This window comes from Xenopus laevis, chromosome 1S (genome assembly GCF_017654675.1).
Source record: "Xenopus laevis strain J_2021 chromosome 1S, Xenopus_laevis_v10.1, whole genome shotgun sequence".
NCBI classification, from domain to species: Eukaryota; Metazoa; Chordata; class Amphibia; order Anura; family Pipidae; genus Xenopus; species Xenopus laevis.
Window position 1 is genome coordinate 51,406,718 of NC_054372.1, and position 9,425 is coordinate 51,416,142.

The window sequence follows — 9,425 nt, forward strand, 5'->3', positions numbered from 1 at the left end:
AATGTGTACCTTCCCCAAGAGCTTGTAAGGAATTTAATGCAGTTTTATGAAGTGAATCCTGTATTGTGCAGCAGAAGAAAAGTACACACTTTTCCCAGGAAGGCTATCCCACATAAATTCTAGAAATTAACAGGAACTTCCAGGAAAGTATAGCTGTATTGGGATAAAGTTCTTCAAGAGTAAATAGTCTTTAATGATAATTTCTTTTTACAAGAACTCAGAGGGACGAATCCGGCATCGGATGAATCCTTCTTAGGAAAGGAATGGTGTGAACTGTACAGCTGAGCAGGAAAGGATCAATTCCTCAAGGTAAGTAATACTGGAACATGGTAGCATAAATGAGCATTAACTTCCAGAATTAGGGAGCAACAGTCTGTACCCATTCTTCCTTGAATATTTAGCAAATATTTAAACAGGCAACAAGAAATATATGCAAACAAGGCTGTGTTTCCTCAGTTGGATCAGGCAAATGAGAAGCAAGGATAAATAAGCAGTCTTAGCATAATAAGTCAGGCAGGTAGAGAGGTATGGATTAACAGCACAGTCTTCACGTAATGAGCCAAGCAGGTAGAGAGGCAAGGGTTAATAGCACAGTCTCAGGTTAATGAGCCAAGCAGGTAGAGAGGCAAGGGTTAATAGCACAGTCTTAGCATAATGAGCCACGCCATATAGGCAAGCTAGGTTACAGTACAGTCTTTGGTGAGAAATAATACCTATAATTGGCAGCAAGTCTTAAACAAGTTAATCAAGGCTGTTGAATAATTCTTTGGAGCAATATTTAGTCCCGGCAATGATTGTACAAGATTAGGTAATACTAAATCACTCACTCATTGGTAGAAGAAAGAATGTAGAACCGTTGTGGCAGGAAGCTGTTGCTGTGGCTGGAAAGGTGGTTGCTGTGACTGGAAGCTAATGCTATGACTGAAGAGCTGGTTGCTATGGCTGGAAGCTGTTGCTGTGGCTTGAAGGACTGGTTGTTGTCTGGAGCTGTTGCTGTGGCTTGAAGAGCTGGTAGCTGTAATTGGAAGCTGTTGCTATGGAACTTCCTAGTAACGGAGCTTGACTGAGTGGAAATTCACTGTAGGCAGGAACGTGCTTGGACAGACTCAGGAAGCTGATTCCAAGCTGGGAAGCACTGAAGGGAAACCAGCACCAGGAGCTGCAAGAAAATGCTGAAATCTTGACACGAAGATCTGGAGCAGAGAGACGCTGAACGTACTTCCAGGTTAGGGTAAGTCTAACTGCGCATTGTTATTGCACCTGTGCACAACTTAAATAGGCTGAGGGGGAGGCGACTGCAAGCTGAGGCGCCTTACAGAGATCTTAATATACCCCAGGTAGCTCTACCTACACCAATGTACCATTTCTTTGGACAAGGCAGTTGCTCCCATATAGTTGGCTGATGATAAACACCAGTCTTCACAAAGAGGACTCACACAGTGGCAAAATATCAATACATAAAAGAGCAGAAACAGTACTCACACTCTTTATGGCTGGAGCTTAATACTGATGCCAAGCAGAGCACCTCACAGCCCTCTCCAAACTCTTCCTGGTCAATCTTACTAAGTAGTGCTTTCACCCTCTCTACTGCCTATATTTCTGGTGCTCCAGACCTGTCCTCCTGGCCAAGCTCCACACTGATTCTGGCTGCATGCCGCAGCAAGGGCTCCTTTATAACCTCTGTCAGCTCACCCCATGAATTTGGCTTCAAACCCAGGCTCTTCCTGGGTCCTACTCTTTTTCTAAATGTCCTCTGAGGCTCTCAGCCAATCGTGTTACTCCCCTGCCTGTAACCAGCCTTGATGGTGTCACATGCAGAACAGGGGAAGGATTCTCTGATTCCCTACATTGTGCTACTGTGTTCTTTAATTCTTTCCTTTACAGGGTGCATTGTTTGTGCCACAAGAGAACAGTGAAACATTATGGCACACTGAGTCATGAAGACTCAGCAAGACTTGGACAGGTGGGGACTTTTTACCAATTGTTTCTGTTTTTACTGATTTGGGATTTTTTTTCAAGTAAAATTGTTTTCTTTTTTCAATTCTTTCAAATACATATACCCTGGACTATTTTTTTTTATAGGAATAAGAACTAGATGCACAGGTTAGAAGCAGGCAGTCCTTCTTTCTTTAGGAGGATCATATGGTTATATTGTTTGGGATGTGCAAGCTTGAAGTTTTGAACTTGGAATGGAATTAGCATGAGCAAAATGTTGCAGGTTACTAATTGAGGTTGTGGTACTGCTGCACTCAAAGAGAATCATTTTTCTTCCATCCTCTAGTAGTTTACTAATGTATTTAGTTTATGCTGCATTGTAGGTTTTCCCAATAGCTTAAAGAGCATTGACTACACTCAATACTGAGCTTACAGCGCATAAACATTAAAGAGAGCCAAAAAGAATCCTTCAATAATGACTAGGAAGTGGGCAAGTCCCCCTGTGGATTGTGGGTATTCTGTTCCCATGGCTCCTTCATCTGTTACTAGTCAGGCTTTTACTGCCGTTCCACATTGGAAAGATAGTTTGTGATGAGCAGCTTTTGGGATTTTGTCCCAACATGACTAAACATGCTCCCATTGAGATGGCTCAGAGAAGGTCAGTTTAAAAACTATAACTTGTTTATATAATAGGATGCATGGGCTTGGTTTCACACGTTGTTGATGACCTCAGTAAGATAGGTGCAGTTGTTCCTAAGCTCATCCTGCATTTTTGGATAGTACACATGTGTAGTTATCATACTGTAGGTATAATTATGCTGGTTAAAAAATGTGCTATGTTATTAAGGGCCTCATTGCTGTAACTCAGATCTCAATTTTGATACCTCTCAAACACTAATGAAAAAGTGAAATCTTATTTACTCCCCCCAGAAGGTTTGAGAAGAGTATTGGGTTTGGGTATCTCTAATTTTGGGGTTCACGTGCTGATTCAGATTTTAGAATTCACTGGGAGATTGAACCACAATAAAGCTCTGCTTGCACCTGTGATGTTGATTGTTAGTGTTAATACGGAATCTATGGAGCACTCATATTACATTATGTATAGATCATTGTCAAATTTACAGATAATAAATGAATCTTTCAAAGCAATGTATCACAGCTCACTGAGGTCAAAGTTCAAAATATTATTGACTTATTATTTTTACTGATACCTTTCTTTGGACAAAGGTTAAGAAACGTGGGGTGGATTTTGGATTCTATTTGTGAGTGTAAATTAATATAAGTGGGAATAAATATAAGTGGGATCCTTGTAAGCAATGTCTCCCTTACTTTTTGTATTATCTTGGATCTTTTCAAAAAAGCCTACAATTTTACTTTCAAGGGTTTTATCAATAGTGGGTTGTGGGTGAAGTGATCTCTCTAGCAGCTACGTTCAAAACTGATCAAAAATCCTGTTGATGATGAATATTGCTTGATCATCACTGTGGACAGATCAGTGACAAGAAGAATAGATTTAATGGGTTCTGGCATATTGTTGGCCATACAGTAGGAGTGCATCTTTTTTTTTTTTTTTTTTTTTTTGCTGTTATATAAATTTAAAGTATAAAGGTTAAGTTTTATCTCTGTAACTTCCCATAAATTGCTCAAATCAGCAGATTACTGTTAACACATAACGCTTGATCATTTTAAATCTTTATATTCTGTATTTTTAGACATAAATCAACCTTTTCTCATAGCAGGACAATATATGCACCTCCAACATCAAGATAGATTCCTTAGATTTTAATCTTCTATAATTTATAGATAATTGAGAAGAATATCCAACATATTTATATTTTTGTGAGAAATTAGGGGGGAAGGGACGGAATATCAGCAGTGTATAACTCACACAGCCATGCCTATTGTACTGTATATACTGTAATTTGAAGAAAATGATGTTAAAACAATGTTTCGAAATAAGTTATTCAAATTATATTGATAAAAGCGCTGCTTATGTACAAAAGATATTTTTACCTGATAGAATTAAAATAGTTTAACCTCTCTGAGCAGAATATGCTATGTTAGAATATTTAATTCACAATTTAAAGAACTTTGTGATGGAAATAATCTCCTTATCATATCTCCATTAATGTTTTGACTGCAATATAAAAGATATCACCTTATGTGACATTTACTTAGGATTTACCAGTTATGAAGAAGAACACATTGCACGAATAATCCCCCAGCATAAAGGACTCCTGCTAACAAAACAATTACAACAAGGGATGGAGATGGCTGTATACCCTAATCTACTTATCTACTGCACAAATACCAAACAAGAAGTAGCTTCAGTTTAGTTTAAGAAACAACAAACACACTTTGCTGATTACAACAATAGGCAAAAAGTATGTCTGGCGCAGACTTGAACTGCTCTTTAATAAAGGGATATATAGTCTCTTTAATACTAATTGAGATTTCAATAGTTCACTTGCTTGAATTCTGGGGAAAAACACTTAATTGTGACCAAATATAATGGCAATTTAATCATTTTTACTGTGCTTAGCTCATGCTGTATGGAACACTGTTCAAATATATATATATATTACAAATGGAGTGCACGCCATGAGCCAGAAACAAAACCTGCTTGAACCAAAATGAGGATATATAGGCAAAAACAGCAGCACTCCAAGGATTTTAAACAAAGTTCAAAGATGAAGAAAGAAAGAGCAGGTTTATTAGAATCCAACGTTTCAGTTCCTATCTGGAACATCCCTGATGAGTGTGAACCTTCCTTCTATGCTACATTTATTTTATTTTTTTGCACCCAGGCATTGTGAATGAGAGTGCTGGTAATGTACAGTATGAAGTGATGGCACTCACAGGATTTATACAACAGACAAAAAGTATTAAAGAAGAGAAGGATTATTCGTCTAACGTTTCGGTCCCACACAATATATAATATATATATTACAAAATATTAACTATGGAAAACTTAATCAATGTATGTAATATTCTGTTAATATAACAATGTGTATATGTGTATTTTTGAAGAATAGTTATGAGCTAATCTATCCTGTTTCAGTTCATTAAAAAATTCATGAAACTACTGAAAAATTCACTGGTAAAAAATCATTTTTTTGTCTTTTTTTTTTCTCAGTGACTTTTTTGTTTAAATGCATAAAAGTCAATTTTAAATGTTAAATGTTAAATGCATAAAATGTCAAAAGTCAATACACAAAAGTTTCTTGTGGGACAATTTTGTCTCTGGAAATTTTTCTTTTTGCAGTAAATTTTTGCTGCAGTTTTGCAAAACAATTTGCTCATGACAAAATGATGAATTTGTTCCCAAACTCATACCTGGTGGAAAACTTTGCTCATCACTAGGAGGATGTATCTATTAATATTTTGGTTTTGCTCAGGCAGTTCAAATCTTGAAATGTGTTCTATTCAATGACTGCAGATAGGCATAGACAGGCAAAAGAAAACAAGCAGGGGTAACTAATTGTTAGCTGAAACAAACATATAAGGATGTAAATCTAGTTTTGTGCCTTGAGAAGGGCAGTGCCAAGGCTAATAAATTATTTTCACACTCCAAATTCTATGGGCATTTGGGTACTTAGACATTCTAAGTAAATGTCTCTAATTTTTTAATTTTTTAAATTTCTAGTGAAAATTTAATGATGGTGAAATGTGGAAGTTTTTTCCAAATCCATTTTTGCAAATAAAATGTGTTCATCATTAAAAATAATGCATTGTTTGATATCATATGATTGTCATACTTTATATACTGTACACCATACTCTGATAATTGTTTTATATCATCTAAAAAGGACATTAAAATCTACTTCGGTACTATATATCTCAAGTTTATTTTGTTGCCATATATTTATTATTACAGTCACAGCAATAGAAAGTCATTTTTTTAGACTTTCTGCCATAAACAGTTTGCCTGAAACAAAATTAGTGCTTAAATAAGTATTCAAATAATCTATTTAGAGACAGTATAATAAAATGAAATGTATGCTAAATCTGCAAGAAGTTCAATAAATTTGCTTAATATTAAAAGGAGGTTTACTTTTCACTCAAAGGATTTAATATTGCTCTTCATATGTACTGTATTAAAATAGGAAAGACAGTTGCATTTTTCATCAAAGAGATTGCATTAAAATTAATAAGCAGTAATATTTCTGATTGGTTTCAGGCTTTGGTTGTTGAAGGTAAAGGCAAATGGATTTTTTTATAAATGAAGGCACAAACTTATTAAAAAGAACTGTGTTTCAAGGCTTTGAATTCCATAAATGTATTACATTTTAGCAATAAATGATAGGCATTTGTGGCTGGCGGTAACAGTAATCTTCTTGAAAATAATATTGTTTTTTTTTTATTCAATGGTAATATATAATCATATTCTTTTCATGCTATAATGAATATATCAATATTTAAAAGTTAGAAAATATTTGGCAGCATAATTTATTGCCTGCAGTTACTTTATGAGATTAGAAATAGAACTGTCTTTAACTGTCTTTAACATGCTCTTCATCTCTCCTTTATCTTTCCTCTTCTGTTCTTGCAGTCCTCTCACGCTACTTAAAATGAACAGTTTCAGTTGTCTTTTTCATCATTTTACCCCATTTTCTTTTTGATGGTTCAGATGCTTTATTATTTTTACAGATTTTCTCAACAGTTGTTGAGTAGTTATGAGCCAAATTCTTTTTTTTTTTTTGATAGACTTCAATGCAATTGGCAAATATTTCACCATTTCACAAATTTTTAGTTTTTTTGGCTTTGTCATGAATAATTTGTCATGGAAATTTTTTTTTTGTCACCCATCATTTACGTTGCAAGCTACAATATGCTCTTTTTTTGTTGGCACCTTGTTCTTGTAATAAAACCTACCTGCCCTGGTGGTCTAGTGGGGTGGCGGGGACGCCCGCCGCGTGGTCCTCTTCCTGCGCCATCTCGTCTTTCTTAGGGTGCGCGCGGCACGTCTGCGTGTTGTTTATAGTCACAAACACGATGGTGTGTTAGCGCCAGCACATTTTGGCACGAATGTGCATGTTTTTGGCGTGAATTCTTTCCCCTATAAAAGGCCCATTCTGACTGCAGACAGATGCCCGTGATAGAACTTGTTTTCTAGTGGTTTCCTGAGCCTTGTGCATCTGATCTGTATCCTGTCTGTTTGGTAACCCGTGTTTGACCCAGCCTGTTCTTGACTACTCTGCATTCTGTATCCTGACCCTTGCCTGCCTATGACAACTCTTCCTGCTTAACCCCTTGATTGACAACCCGGTTTGACCCTTGCCTGCCTGACGATTCTGTTATCCGCCTGCCTCAACCCAGCTTGTCTGACAATCCTTCTGCCTAATCCTTTTGTACCGTGACCTTCGGCCCAAAAGACTTTGCTAACAGCCGTGCCCCTTTGCCAGCCAGAACATCTCGCCTTGTACCCCTCATTAAGTCCAGGTGGCACCCAAGTAAGCTGAGGGCTCCTCCCGAAGCCCAACGGTGGTCACACTACTGGTTAAGCTGAGCCGAGACCAGGGTGCTTGGCACTTGTTCTGGTATTGGGTGCCGGTCGTGACAGTTCTGCTTTCAATTTGTTTGTTTTTTTCAAATTTGATAAGGTGCAAAATAGAAACCATCATAGAGCTTAACTTAATGTAGAACAGGAATGGGTGCATTTACAGCATGCAGACCTAGCATCAGTGTTCTGGATTCATATCTACCTTCAGCCAGTATCAACACACAGTTTCTCCAGATGCAGTAACCCATAAGATGTTTGCTTCTTGAGGCAATGCTACATGCTGATTGGTGTAGCAAGCTTGCACTTCATATTACATACATATATTACACCATAGGGCAGGTATCTGAAAGTCTGTTAAGATGGTGGGTCAAAATATAAATGATATTATTTAGATAATTATAAATTTAAAAAGGGCTACAAAAATTCTGCAGGTCAACACACTGGAGAAAACATTGTACCACTATATCTAAAGGATAAACAATCCTTTTTACAAGTGCTATAACAAGTAGTTTTAATTTAATTAACCCCTATGTAGTATGTACAGTATAGTGTGTTTAGCCTTATTTTTATCACATATATCTGTGATATTGGCCTTGGATCTGCTTTAAACTGAAAGTACTGGCCAGCTCCTTACTCCATACATTTCTGGCCAGTTCCTGGTTGCACCACTCACCACCACAGCTATTTCCTCCTTTGTTGCTCCCCACCTGTAGTATACCATCCCTAAAACTCTCCATAAAGAATCTCCTCTTAATCTCTTAAAAATAATCTCTTGGAAACTACCTCTCAGAGCACTAGCCTAATATCTGAGTCTTTGGCATGCATTTCTTTAAGATTTTTAATTTCTTATTTTTTTTAAAAAAAATCAAAACACAGGCTCTAAAAATGTTTTTTTTTTTTTTAAGAACATTCAAATATTCAATTTATATAATGATGTATTCAAAATTTGCTGCTTTTCATTTACATTAGGACCATGATGTTGTTAGCAAGCTTTTATTTGCTGGGGTTTGACATAGATTACATCAGTTGGTATTACTTGACCTTTTCAGGATAAACAGAACCAGAATATGAGACTACACAAATGTTACTCATAAAACCAATTACACTAATCAGATCTGAGGTGTAAATCAGTATTTAATATGAAAAAAAACACTGATGTTAGGATATTGGGCATCTAAAGACAGGGTAGGTTTAATTGCAACATAGCCAGTAATGAAATAACAGTCAGCGCAGCAGCTGATTAAGGTTAATTTGAAACACGTCAATATGAATTAAAATAACTTTTACAGAATGAACAGCACCTTTTTACTAGCATGATCAATTAAGTCTCTTAACATAAATACCAGTCTAGAAATGTCTAATATATTAGATATCAGGAAAACCTTTTGTTATATAGATACATTTATAATACTTTATTTAAAATTTTAAGATGTAAATTTATTATGGAGATTAAAGTGACCTAAACAAGATTACGAGTGAGTCAGATTTACAGCATTATGTAGAGTTACTCTTATACTGTGATTTTTATTAGCCCCCACCTGTAGTATACCATCCCTAAAACTCTCCATAAAGAATCTCCTCTTAATCTCTTAAAAATAATCTCTTGGAAACTACCTCTCAGAGCACTAGCCTAATATCAACAACTAAGGATTGCAAGTAGATAAAATATCTTTAATAGTGTGTACCTGAGAAAATATAGACAGAGTAAAATAGCCTAATCCTACATGGCTATCTGTTCTGTTACAAAGGTGCTTATTTATATAAATCATGTTACTATCTCTAAAGCAATGGAATGATATATGTTCTATAACAAAGCTTTATGTTTAAATGTGTATACCACCATTTTATTTGTTTTCTACTTAATTTTTAAAATTATAAATAACTATAACAGTGACAATCCACAAAGTAGGGCTTTAGGGAAAGAGTAGCAAAAAAAACCCCACTGTTGGACAAAACCCATATAAAAAATCTGTGTGCACACACAAAT

At 36.0% G+C, this 9,425-nt stretch overlaps 1 long non-coding RNA gene across 1 annotated transcript; it reads left to right on the forward strand.

Annotated features, from left to right (window-relative positions):
* The first annotated feature begins 205 nt into the window (after nucleotides 1-205).
* LOC121399295 lies at nucleotides 206-4,981 on the forward strand. Its single transcript, XR_005964886.1, has 3 exons — nucleotides 206-309; nucleotides 1,085-1,231; nucleotides 4,743-4,981. It is a non-coding gene; the product is annotated as an uncharacterized LOC121399295 (long non-coding RNA).
* The last annotated feature ends 4,444 nt before the right edge of the window (nucleotides 4,982-9,425 follow it).